The 14,418-nt window shown below is 36.3% G+C and overlaps 1 protein-coding gene across 3 annotated transcripts in view; it reads right to left on the bottom strand.

Moving 5' to 3' along the window:
- mute (gon-4 like protein muscle wasted) overlaps positions 1-1,547 on the bottom strand; it is a 469,386-nt gene extending 467,839 nt beyond the window's left edge. For 2 of the 3 annotated variants that reach the window (XM_090406009.1, XM_090406011.1), the window contains exon 1: positions 782-1,547. The gene's annotated coding sequence lies outside the window, so the exon portion shown is untranslated. The remainder of the gene's footprint in view (positions 1-781) is intronic. The other variant, XM_090406010.1, reaches the window with a different exon arrangement.
- Between the last annotated feature and the right edge of the window lie 12,871 nt (positions 1,548-14,418).

The following is a 14,418-nucleotide window of genomic DNA, read 5'->3' as shown; positions in this document are numbered from 1 at the left end:
CCAAACCAGTGGTTCATCTGTAAAGTGCTCTAAGAAAGACATTGACAGTTTAGCAGTTACAAAGTTCAGTTAGCAGGCAGAAAACTGGAGATATGGTAGAACCACATACAATATTAATGGGGTTTCATAAAGCAGATGATGAAGAAATTTTTCAAAACATTTAATGGAGAGAATTACAAAAGATCACTCCTTGAAGTTGCATGAGTGTGACTAGTATGAAAACCAGTTTTGCTTGGAGAGTGCTAAAGTGGAATGAGTTGTCAAATATAGTGTACTTCCATACTCTGTCAGTGCAAGAGCTTAAGAAAAATTATGATACGCATTTTGTTAACATCAATTAATGTGGACCTCCAGTAATAAATTCTCAGAAGCATCTTTGAATATGCTTGTGTGATAATTTTCCAGCCTCATTATAGCAAACAATCATATACAGATCTTTTCCGATTTGTTTCTGCCATATTTTAACAACATATGCAAATTGCTACATTAGCTGCTGTGAATGCATATTTTGCTTATTTGAGAGATTAATATTAACAGTGAACTATTGTTTGCAATACTTATTAAAACAGTACTTTATGAATATTTTTACAATACTTTTTACATGAATAGCAGTGATGCTCAATAAGAGTGCCAATGCTATATATACACACACACACAAACTTTTGGACTTGGTACTGATTCATTAAGAACTAACCAATCTATAATGATAAACCAGAAAAAATGCAGTAAAGAATATCTTGAAAACTTCTATACAGTCTATTCTATTTACGAAAGAACTTACACATTGCCTGCTTAATTATTGTTCATATAAAATTCATTCTTACAGTATGATTAGGATTTACGGACCACTCAAGAATTTCATTGTCTTTCCGAGGTTCTCAACTTATTGTACAATAACTTGGCCAAACTTCATAGTGCTTTTTATAATGCCTTGAGATTAGTCACTTGAAAATGCTATTTACAAAAGATTGTTCTACAGATGGCAGAATGAAAAAAAAAATGTTAAGTATATTATCAGAAGAGTATATGTCCAATAACTACAGCAATAAATACCTATAACCTATCGAAATTTACACCATACTTAAACTGTTCCCTCCACTACATAACAAACACACAGACGAACACAGCAGTTATTATTGGGTTGGATCACATTAGGGTAAAGTAATCGGCAAATGTTGTGTTTGGTTTGCAGACACACAAATACATATCACTAATCCTATCAACATTAGTTTGGCATACGGACTCCATGGAGTCTTGGAATAATAATGCCAATAATGCGTAATCAAAATGTTGTTCCAATAAACATCATACCTAAAACTCTCAAAAATATATATACATAACTCCAAAAGTAGTGCAATGCTCATTCATACTGGAGCAAGATATCAGAATAGGTAAACAACAGCCGTCACTTCCGCTAATTCTCTCCTATGCTTTTTTTCAAATGTACTTTTTAAAATCCAGACAGAGGCTGCATTTTCGTGGCATTCGAAAGATACAATAGAATATCCAGAATATTTTAGAGACGATTCCAATCTTAAATTCATTCCAAAAATGATTTTACAAAGCAGTTGATAACTCGCATATACAAAACACGAGGATATCACTACAACATATCCTATGCCACCAATTAGGTGAAGTGTCTTCACCTAAAATAATCAACCAATTGGGCTATTTGGTTTGCTACCAAATGAGCAGGTAAAAACTATAATAAGCAGGTAATGATTGTAAACCCGGAAGGCTATTCTCTCTTAATCTTCTAAAATTTTTTTTTTGGTTGTTGTTGTTGTTCTTTCCTTTGGAAGGGGAGGGGAAGAATTTGGTTCATATTTATCTGGGATTACAAAGAATGTTTTAACAGGAAAACATGCATGCTTGAGACTGCCAGCACTTGGATAATAACAACTACTAAACATGCACCTTTTCACAAAAGAAATGAATCAGTACCATCAGTGGCGCACCCACAGGGAGAGTCCTGTTCCCCCAAAGAAAAAGGAAAAACACACTAGAAAACTTTCCAAAAATCTTTTCCTAATTAATAAAATGTATTATTTATATTTATGTTGTGTCGTCTTCTATTTCTATACTACTTATGAATTAGCGATCATTCTAGATGCTCAGTCATAGGTCGCATGCGATGCATAGTATGTATTCTCAAATCGTCTACTCACTCTCCCCCCCCCCAACATTGTGCGCTACTGAGTACCATCATATTCATTGTATGCTCAAATATTATTATTATTCGTGACACCTCCAAGGAGTCCGAAGACTCATCGCGGGAGGACACCAATATAGTTGGGCGCCCGGGGGAAAAGGGGACCTGCACATCCCCCAAAAAAAAGAAAAAGGAAAAAACACTAGAAAATTTTACAAAAATCTTTTCCCAATTAAAATTTATTTCTGTTATTTATGTTGTGTTGTGTCTTCTATTTCTATACTACTTATGAATTAGGGTCACATAAGATAGGAATACCGTATAGCTCTTGGCAATCACAGCCGCTCTGAACCCAAGGCGAACGAAGTAGTGCTCGGGCGGACCGAGCGCTACTTCGTTTGCCGGAGCCAGGTCAGAGAGGATCACGGGTACCATGTATTGGTGATTACTGCAGATACTCAGTCATAGGTCGTATGCAATGTGTATTCTCAAATCGTCTACTCAACTCTCCCCCCCCCATGATTAAACCCTGAGTTCGCCACTGCTCAAATATCTAGTAATATTTAAATGTCAGTTTGTTTTTTTGTTTTCATTCGGAATTTTTTCTAAAAAAAAGTGTGAAATTGTAGTCTGAAACCACTTTAAAAGTAGCTGGAATTCAACATAATCGCTTGAAACGTAAGAAAAAATACTTCGTAAACATAAAAATGAGAAATGTATTGTTTAACGCATTTAAAAAAAATATGTATCTTCTTTCGAGGACATCATCAGAGAGAAAATATATTTTACCCACTCCATCTATTGTTATGACCGTGTGTGACATATGCCACTTTAAATCTCACCCCTTCCCCAACAAAGTGATCCTTATTATACTTTCTGCAAAATCCCGAATCTTCTTTTAGTGATAGCTGTTGTCACAAAAGCGGTTATGGAGAGCAAGTTTGGCAGTATAAGTAGAAGAACTTCGAATTATAATGAATGCATTTTACACACAAAATGGTGCTCTGTATTACCAGAAGCTTCTATAACATCAGTAATGGTGGAAATGCCAACTATGATTGTTACTGTTAGTATGCCTTGCTGAGGGTTTTCATTTTCACAGTAATCTGACTCGACATTTAAACTAACTGGATCTAATTATGGTCTGGTCTTGAATCTCAATATGGAATAAATACTGTGCCACCGATAATCCTTAGAGAAAGAGACGCCACCGCTGCTATATGCCTCTGCTCAGGCTGCTCTACTCGAGTAGACTAATACTCAGGATACCTTATAACAATCGCTAGTAATTAGGAGTAGAGACCATTGCAAGTGCCTCGAATCCATTTCTTCTGGAAGCATTGCCAGATTTCAACTTAAGTCTCAGTGACAATTGGTGTATGTGGCCAGCTGAATACAGTTGGTAGATAAGCTTTGATTAGGGAAATGATTTTGTTGAGCCCTTAAATAACATTTTTCCACAGACCTAGCAAAACTTTTCTCTCTATAAGGACGCTGACCAAGACTTTTTTTTTTTTCGTTAATGTCCTCACAGAAGAATTTTACAGATTATAGTTGGAGATACTACAGGAACTTAGATAGACTGCAAAAGGTGATATGTATAAAGTGCCTTAAACATTGGTCTCCGTAGCACCCTTCAGAGGAGACAATATCCTAGACACCTTCAATTCTTCCATGGGTGGAACTGTTTAGCAGAGCTAGCATCCATGTCATATAGCATCCCTCATTTCTGCTAAACCTACAGAAACATGGCAAACAGCTGCCCGTATTCTTCCACAGTTAAATTGCTTACTCACTAAACCTGCTATTACTAGTTGTACTTTATTCCATCTACCTCAGTTCTGTGGAAGTCTTCCTCATGAAGTATTCCCTTGAGGACCACACACGCACTCAAGTTCTTTGAGAAGAATGTCAATAGATTACTTTCTATTGACCACACTCCCCATACACACATGGAATGTATTTGCTATAACTATAGAATCACACGTGTACCACAGTTGCAATTAATTTATTATACAAATATTTCGTCGTATGCATCGTAAAATATCATTAGTGTGAACATTGAACAACAATAAGGAATTTGAATAAAAATAACATGTTTTAAATTGTAATCCCTCTATGTATAAAGTCGAGGATTCATAGGTTAAAACTATTGGACGAAAATAAAAATTAAAATATTTGTTCCTCTCCCCCCCCCCACAAAAACAAAAAACATTAAGATTGCAATTTATTCAATACAGTTCAGAATGACAACTTCCCACATTTTAGGAATAGTAAAGCAGTCATTACGATTGAATTTAGGTCGCTGAAGTAGGACTTCAGCACCTTCTTTGTATAAACTTCATGTTTTGAAATGGATCCATATAACAGCTTGGTGTGTTCCTATTTGATCCTGTGGCTAGTGTTTTCAATCTCAAGTTATGAAAGGACAGATTTGTGAGGTTTGATAAGCCAGATGTAGCTCTGATATTCAGAGATACATTTATTGACAGATCTTCCTGATTCTCCATTAATAAGTTCTAGGAAGCATGAATAGTGAGAGTTTGTCTTGTGAAGATGGTAGCAGTTTATGAATTTGGTTGATGGGTTTATAGGTGAAGATTAGTTTATTTTTTTTTCTATGGTATATTAGTGCTATAAACTTCTTGTCTTGGTTGCTGTGTAGGAAAAAAAATCAGCTAACCCCTTTTATTCCCTAATAACATTAACATTAACATTTCTGGCTAGATGGGTGAAGCAAAATTGCTTTTCATACTCCCCTTTGTCTTTTAATGGTAGGACTTTAAATGGAATGTTTGTGAGCTTTATGCTCGCCCATTGAGGGCAGTGAAGTTAGTTGTGTTCAGCTGAACTTAAGATAGACTTTGGTCTTTTATATTTGTTGATTTCTTCTTCATTATATTCCGAGGCTTCCTTGATTAAAGGGTTTGGGTGGTTACTTGTCTTGGTAAAGAACTTCTCAGCTAGATTTTTGAGAAGGGAAGAGATATAAGGGATATTAACTTCTCTATGGATCTGGGTGTTTCTTATGTACCAGGGGGCATCCAGAATCATCCTCAGGCTCTTATTCTGTAATCTCTGAAGTTTTAGAATGTTTGAATTTGCGGTGTGGCTCCAAGCTGGGGATGCGTAAGTGATAACCGGTCTAATTGCCATCTTGTAGATTGTTAATTTTGTTTGCATATCCAGTTTACTTTTTCTGTTGATCATAGGGAAGAGCTGTGCTAAGACGTTGGATGTCTTAGAGGTAATGTAACTAATATGTTTGCTGAATAGGAGTTTACTATCAAGAATCACTCCAAGATATTTAACTTCAGTCTGCCATGGAATCTTTACTCCCAATAAATAAATATCCTCCATGGTGTGAATTTTCTTTCTAGTGAACAGTATGGCTGAGCTTTTCTGGGGGTTAACTTGGATCCTCCAGTCTGCCATCCATTTTTCTAAGGTGTGTATGCTATTTTGTAATCTTTTAGTTGCCAGTTTTGGGCTCAGTGATCTTGCCATCAGTGCAGTATCATCTGCATATAATGCAGTGAATGTTGTTCTTGGGTTCAGAGGGATGTCTGCTACATATATTGAAAACAGTAGAGGTGCCAGAAGAGATCCTTGAGGTACGCCTGCCGAGATCCTGCGTCTGGTCGAAACCGTTTCGCCTACCCTGACCTGCATGTATCTGTCTTTCAGGTAAGAATGTATTACCTTTATTAGCCTGACTGGAAAATTAAATTTTATCAGTTTGTAGAGAAGACCTTGATGCCATACTTTATCAAACGCCTTCTCTGCGTCGATGAAGATGGCAACTGTATTGAGTTTCCAGTTGAAACCTTTAGTAATAATTTCTACCAGCCGGTGCACTTGTTGGGATGTACTATGGGCCCTACGGAAGCCGAACTGTTCATTAGGCAAAATTCCCAACTTATCTGTTTCTGCTTGGAATCTTGAGAGGATCACTTTCTCTGTTATCTTTCCGAGGCAGGATAATAGGCTTATGGGTCTGTAGCTTTCAGGTAGGTGAGCATTTTTTCCTGGCTTCTTCAGTGGCATGATTGTGGCTGTTTTCCATGTAGAATTGAAATGCTGGAATCTAAAGATGGCATTTGTAATGTTAACGAGATGGACTATGGCCTTTCTTGGAAGTAGTTTTATTATTCTATTAGTTATGCCATCCGGTCCTGGGGCTTTTTTATTGTTTAGATGGGAGATGATATTTATCATTTCTGTTGGATTAGTAGGAGTGATAAGTTCTGACTTGACATTGTTCTGTCTTAAGGTTGACCTAACATAACGATGAATCTTGTATATAAGGTTGATATTTAAATTAGTATACGATGGGTTGCACTGAGATTCTAGATTATCTACTATTGCCTCGGCTTTCTCTTCATCTGCATAGGCGAGGTCTTTATACCCTATCTAGCATTTGGAGACTGAGTGGGCAGTGCAATCTCCACCAGTAGCCAATCAGAGATATCTGGCCCATGTCTATCACTAATTATAGGCAGCACCGATGAAGAGGCTGACAAATCCTGTTAGGGTTAGGCACCAAGTGCTGCCATCTCTTGGTGCCTAACCCTAACAGGATATGTTATTGTCTGAAATAATGTGGGTACTACGGTCGATTTTCTTGCGTTTATGGGACTAAAAACCCGAGTTTCCAGGAGGAAAAACCCGATGCCCGTGCCAGAGATCGACTAACTCGGGAACGGATCGAAGATAGGCTTAGAAAAAGTTCCTCCAGTCGGCGACTAGACTTGAACCTAGGTCTGATTTCGAGCAGCCAAGAGCAAAGGATGCAAGTGACACTTCCACTGAGCTACACAGAGATTATTTGGAAGAATTAATTATGTTCTTCCGAAAATGGACACCTAGACAATATATTAAAGATAGCTCTGAACAGTGCACAAAATTATGAAAAAATGGGAAATGGGAAAAATGAAAAAGAACAAAGGTTTACCACTGTGAGGTGAGTAAAAGGGTGGTTAGCAGACATTTTTATTGGATAAAGAGTTTTTGCTTAAAGGGCTTTGAACGAATGAAGTGGTTTCATGTAAGCGGTTGGCAGTATATTATCAGTGAGTGATTTGATTATAATGGTACCCGTGCGGTTAGTCTAGTGGCTTTGCACTTCGCAACCATATGCCTGGGGAAGGAGTGTCATAGGTTTGATTCCCGTTGACGACGTGAGAAACTTAAGGATCTACCTCAGCCATAGCCAAGTTAGCCAGTCGTGGACATGGGCAGCAGGATTTTTCCCATTTCGTCCTTGTGGGATGAAAAACACCAGGTAAACTGGCCATATGAACACACACGGATTACAGTCAGGAATACTGACCCAGCCATAGGCCTGATTCGTCAGCTATGCCAGTTCCGGAGCCCGGATAAAATTTGGTGACGACTGAGGTGGTGCCGTACCTCCGCGTAAAGGGGACTCACGGCCATTGTATCATCATACGATTATTATTATGATTATTATTATTATTATTATTATTATTTTAATGGTTATGAATAATAGTTACTATAACCTTCTCACATGAGTCTTTGAACTCTGTTTAGATGGCCGATTAATAAAATATATAAATAACTTTATTTGTAAACCTACCAGGGAAGGGGGGGGGTGATCTTTTTAGTCCAGACTAACTTTTTGAAGACATTGAGAAGGCATGACATGCACTTCGGCCTCAAATGATAACTGAGCTTAAGACACTAAACGAATTAAAATAGTGTGAGTTTTTATGTTGATTCTTGATTAGTACAGTTTTAAATCCAACTTTCCAGAAAGAAAACCCTACTTGCTTATACAAACATTAACTGATTTGGGAACCTGCTAAAGAAAGTTCCGCTCTATTCAATGATTAGCATTGAATGAACCTCTAATACGATTATTATTATGATTATTATTATTATTATTATTTTAATGGTTATGAATAATGATTACTATAACCTTCTCACATGAGTCTTTGAACTCTGTTTAGATGGCCGATTAATAAAATATATAAATAACTTTATTTGTAAACCTACCAGGGAAGGGGGGGGGTGATCTTTTTAGTCCAGACTAACTTTTTGAAGACATTGAGAAGGCATGACATGCACTTCGGCCTCAAATGATAACTGAGCTTAAGACACCAAACGAATTAAACTAGTGTGAGTTTTTATGTTGATTCTTGATTAGTACAGTTTTAAATCCAACTTTCCAGAAAGAAAACCCTACTTGCTTATACAAACATTAACTGATTTGGGAACCTGCTAAAGAAAGTTCCGCTCTATTTAATGATTAGCATTGAATGAACCTCTAATAGCCTTTATTTATGGTTAAACAAGGTTCTATAAATTAAGGATTTCAAGAAATTATATTCTTGGTTTAATCCTTTATCTAAGTGTAACCAAAGTTTGCATAAAGTAACTTCATGACTGGGCTACTTGTGTACAGAGGATAATACCTCAACGTTATTTACCTTAATACCCATGGTTCTACCAGGTTAACAACATTAACAATGATAATAATTTAAGGGAGAAAACCGCTGTCGACTATAAACAGAATTAGGTTATTGAATGGCCTCAACATTTATAAACATCAAAAATGGTTTTATTATACAAGTAAAAATAATTATTAAGCATGATAAAAAGAAAAAGATTTCCAAAACCAAAACTCGATGCACCAAATTAGGCATAATATATATATATATAATAAATTTTTTACCTTGGGGATATTGTATATTAGGATAACCAAGTTATTTTAACTCCTAATCCCAAGTATGCAAACAATTAAGTTTGCACCTGAAACAAAGTTCAAGTCTAAAGATGTTACAACACCAGGGCAATTCATTGTAAAGATGGGTAAAGCTCTGATCACTGTTCTTAGTATTTTCCATAATGTAAAGCACATCTCACTAGAAGATGTATACTGCAATGCATTATGGGTGGGGTCACTACCCAGACCGGTTTCAACCTTTTTTGAGGTCTCCTCAGTGAGTAGCTAGACCCTAAATGCGAAGGTTATAGTAATACGGAGCCTTATTATTACGAAGCCTTGTTGCAACTCCGTATTGATAAGGCTCCGTATTACTATAACCTTGGTATTTAGGGTCTAGCTACTCACTGAGGAGACCTCAAAAAAGGTTGAAACCGATCTGGGTAGTGACCCCACCCATAATGCATTGCAGTATACATCTTCTAGTGAGATGTGCTTTACATTATGGAAAATACTAAGAATAGTGATCAGAGCTTTACCCACCTTTACAATGAATTGCCCTGGTGTTTTAACATCGTTAGACTTGAACTTTGTTTCAGGCGTAAACTTAATTGAATTGTTTTCATATTAGGAGTTAAAATAACTTGGTTATCCTAATATATATATATATATATATATATATATATATATATATATATATATATATATATATATATATATATATATATATATATATATATATATATATATATATATATATATATAGGATTAGAGACAACGAGGTCGCAATAAGAGTTTTTGTGGACATGCGTCCATGTTTGATCTCATACGGAATACTTAATCCAAAAGTTTATTATATATAGTAAAGTTTCTGACAAATTCATAAGTAAAGCATATTTGTCACAAACATACCACCAGACCCGTAGCTAGGTGGGTGCGAAGGGGGCGGTCCGCCCCAAGCGGTATATTGAACCTTTTTGAACTTTTGTGGTTAATTCTAAAATATAGTCTCGAGAACTCAGTTCCAAATATTGTAATACTGCTGCGAATTTTCCTCACAATAGCTGTAAGTGTTGCTAGTTGTGAGAGGAGTTTTTCTAAATAAAATTGATTAAGAATAACTTACATTACTATGAAATAGACTTCACCATTTTCATCGACGATTTTTCTACAGAAATACAAGAAAAATAACATTTTAGAATGTTTCAAAAATTAACACAGTGTTTTAATTTATTTCCCTATACGTCGGTTTTGACTTTTTGTAGCATTTTTGGTGTTTATTGAGAGGGGAAGCAAACTCAGAACAAAATCTCTAGCTACACGACTGGGAACCACGAATGTGTGAGGTGAAGAAAATGCAGTAAATGTGACTATTTTTGAGTGTCGAATATCAAAAACTTTAGAGAAAATATGAGATCTCATATAAAGATGCCAGCTAAAGAAATTAATTGTATAGTTAAGTGTCACAACAGCACAGATTGGAAGTAAGACGAGACATGCTGTTTTCGGATGGAATGAATCTGAATACTATTCTCATCTCACAGAACGCAGAACGTTACTGTCTATAAGGGTGAAGCAAAATGCTTTTATAATCGCTGCTATCTAGTAAGGTTACTGTGTAGGGGAAAGTTTATGAGCTAAGTGATCTGCCCAAGTGGGTGCTAGTTATACATCCTCGTTAGAAATTAGGATGGCCTTAGGTTTCCTATATTTGGAGAAATCTGATTCATCACAATTTGCTGCTTTGTACTAGTTCATTTGGATGTGAGGATGATGTTGAGAACTTTACTGCTAAAGATTGCAGGTAAGAGTAGATATAAATGTTCAACCCGATGAAGTTGAACATTTCTGATATACCATGGCGCATTTAAAATTATGCATAGGCATTTGTTTTGTACTCGCAGCAGTTTGAGGATATTTGTGCTTGAAGTGTGGCCCCAGACTAGGGACGCGTAAGTAATAATGTGAAGAATCATCAATTGATCGAGGAGCAATTTGATTTTGGTATCAGCTTACTATTACTATTGATAAGAGGGTAAAGCGGTGCTATGACTTTTGATGCCTTTGTACATGAGGCTTTTGTATGTAGACTAAAGGTTAGTTTTCTGTCTAGCAGTACACCGAGATATTTGGCTTCTGTTCTCCAGAGAATCTTGATATTGAATAGGAAGATGTCTTCTTTAGGAGATATTGAGTTTTTAGTGAAAAGCATGGCGATGCTCTTCTGAGGGTCCACTTGCAATCTCTAATTGGAGAACCAGTGCTCTAGTTTCAGCAGGTTTTCTTGCAGTTTCTTGTTGACAAAATACGAATTAATAGATCTGGCTAGTATAGCTGTGTCTTCAGCGTAGAGGGCAATGATAGATGACATTTGTGTTGTGCTGTATGTCCGCCATGTAAATTGAGAAAAGTATCTGTGCCAGTAGTCACTCTTGAGGCACTCCTGCCAAGATTCGTCGCTGGGTGGATAATACATCATTTAGTTTGACTTGCATTCGTCTACCACTAAGAAATGATTTTATAAGGTGGACTAGATCCAATGGAATTCAGGCTAAAATCAGCTTGTACGGCCATTGTACCATCATACGATTATTATTATTATTATTATATAATTGATACACAGTCAAAACAAGATATCATATAAATAAAAATTTGACTGGTGATTCAGAACAATTCAGATTCTACCCAAGAATCTAAGAGTAGTCCATCAGGTAGCGTCGTAAAATATGGACTGTTCCAAGTAATGCTGCTTTTTGTAGGTCATATGGGGTCACTTCAATGATTTTCAATTGCTGTAAATAGTTGGACAGCTTATTTGAAGTTGTGCCAAGTGCACCGATAACTATTGGGATGACTTTGATGTGTTTAAGCCACAGTCGGCCAATTTCGATTGCTAGATCTCGATAAAAAAAAAAAAAAACTCGATATTTAGTAATTTTTTCCAGTTCTTTGTTGTTAATGTTGTTATCACTGGGTACTGCAATATCCATAATCTAAACCTGTCGATGTTCGACAATTGTGATGTCAGGTCTATTGTGTTCCAAATGTCAATGAAATGTTCCAAATGTATTCTAAAGTTCCAGAGAATTTTTGCTGTTTCGTTTTCCAATACAGTCTCTATTTTATGCTGCCACCAGTTATCAGAAGTAGAAAGCCATATTTTTTGCATACATGCCAATGAACTATTTTGGCCACTTGAACATGCCGGCATTTATAGTCAGTTTGAGCTATTTTGTTCCAGGCACTGATTAGATGTTCTACAGGCTCATCTTTCTGATCGCATAATCTGCATTTGCTGTTTTTGCTTTGATTGCATTAGTTTGTAATGCCTGTTCTTGAGTTGCTAGAATAAATCTTTCTGTTTCTTTTTTAATGTATCCTTGTTGAAGCCATTGCGATGTCTTGTTCACGTCAATTTTGTCCTCAGTATCTCGAAGAAATTAGCCATGCAAGGGTTTATTTTTCCAGCGCACATATCGGATATTTTGTTGTTCCTTTTTGTAATCGGATTTGTTTCCTGTTGCTTTTAGAAGGTCCTCTTGTGTGATTGCTTGAAGCATTGTCTCAGAACTAGTGTCAATGTAATTTCTTAAACCAACTTCTTCTTCCACAGTCTGTCTCACTTGCAGCAGACCCCGTCCACCTATTCTCCTCGGTAGGTACAACCGGTCAGCATCACTTCGTGGATGTAATTCATGATGCATAATCATTAGTTTTCTAGTTTTGCGGTCTAGTTTGTCCAGGTCTTCTTTTATCCAATTTATTATGCCAGCAGTGTATCGGATCACTGGTATAGCCCAAGAATTCATTGCTCTAATTGTATTTAATCCATTTAGTTTTGTTTTCAGAATATTTCTAACTATTTTAATGTGTTCTGATGCTGCCTGTTGTATAACTTTCGAGTGGAGAATATCATTGGCTTCTAATATTCCTAGGTATTTATAGTGTTCGTCAGCTGAAATTGCTTTTATATATTTCTCTTGATCAAAATTAAAATTGCTAGAGTCAAAAATTTTTCCTCGATTAATAGATAAAATTGCGCATTTATCTAAAACCAAATTCCATGTTGATGTCCTGACTGAAAATACGAACTGTGTTCAATAAAGAATTTATTTGCTGGGCCGATTTTCCATATAGCTTCAAGTCATCTATATACAACAGATGGGAAATTTTAATATTACATTTAGGAATTTCATATCCAAGTTTTGTTTTCTTCAGAATCATAGACAAAGATATAAAAGAAATGTTGAAGAGCAATGGTGACAAGGAATCACCTTGGTTATTATTATTATTTTTTTATTATTTTTTTATTATTATTATAATGGTTATAAATAATGGTTACTATAACTTTCTGACATGAGTCTTTGAACTCTGTTTAGATGGCCGATTAATAAAATATATAAATCAATTTATTTCTAAACCGAGCAGGGAAGAGAGGGGTGTTCTTTTTAGTCCTGATTAACGTTTGAAGACATTTAGCTACTTTGGACCATAGCTTTTGACAAGCTATGGTGCAAAGTGCCATAGTTTGTCAAAAGCCTTTTCTAAGTCAAGAAAACTGCTCCGGTGTATTGGTGCCAATTGTAGCTTGTGGGTAATGAACTCAATTAGTCTATGGATTTGTTGGGTAGTGCTGTGAAATAGGCGAAAGCCAAACTGTTCTATAGGAAAGATATTTAACTTGTTTACAGAGACTTGATTTCTGAAAAGGATGACTTTTTCTGCAATTTTGCCAAAATTAAAAATCAGACTTATGGAACGATAACTTTGAGGCTGCTGTGGATCCTTGCCGGGCTTATAAATAGGAACCACGTCTGCCAACATCCATGCAGAGGGAAAGTACTTGAATCTGAACATGGCATTTATTATTGTTGTAAGATGTACAATGGCCTTTTGGAGCATCAGTTTAATAACTATATTGGATATGCAGTCAGGCCCAGGAGCTTTTTTTATTCTTTAGATTTTGTATAATGTCATAAATTTTAGCTGGAGAGGTAGGTGTGAATTGGCTGGTACAGGTATCAGACCGTTTTAGCACAGATATGGAAGCTAGTTTGTCTTCACATAATTTGTTTCTGTGGGCTTTAAGTGTATCTCTCACTGCACTGTTATGTTTGTTGAGAAACTTTTTGTCTTGGGGTTCCTGGTGTTATCTTTTTCTTGCCTTATTTTCCCCTGATTAAGTTTATGATATCTTCTGGTATTCGTTTAGGCTTAGCAGCAGTTGAATTTGAGGTGATAGATGATAAGGCTACGTTGATTTAATGAGCAAGTTTATTGACTGCAGATTCGACTTCTTCCTTGGAATTAACATGAGGAACAGGACCAATGCAGTTTGGGAGCATTTTGGCTAATTTTTCCCAAGGTATGAAGGTGTGAGGCAAAGGGAACAGTCCCTTCTGATTACCCAGTTGGAGCAGGATAGAATTGTGATCTGAGGATAATTCGTTCAGTGATTCCGGGTTGTACTATAATTTAACATTCTGGAGGACAACTATATCCAAGACGTCGGAGGAACCAATCTGACTGTGATGAGTTAGTACTGAGGGGTCAGCCATAGCTGTGCAATTAGAACTTG

The sequence above is a fragment of the Typopeltis vanoorti genome, chromosome 16 (genome assembly GCF_054136105.1).
Source record: "Typopeltis vanoorti isolate ZY-2024b chromosome 16, IOZ_Tvanoo_1.0, whole genome shotgun sequence".
Lineage (NCBI taxonomy): Eukaryota > Metazoa > Arthropoda > Arachnida > Uropygi > Thelyphonidae > Typopeltis > Typopeltis vanoorti.
The sequence above is the reverse complement of the archived record's forward strand: the minus strand, read 5'-3'. Positions and strand labels throughout refer to the sequence as shown.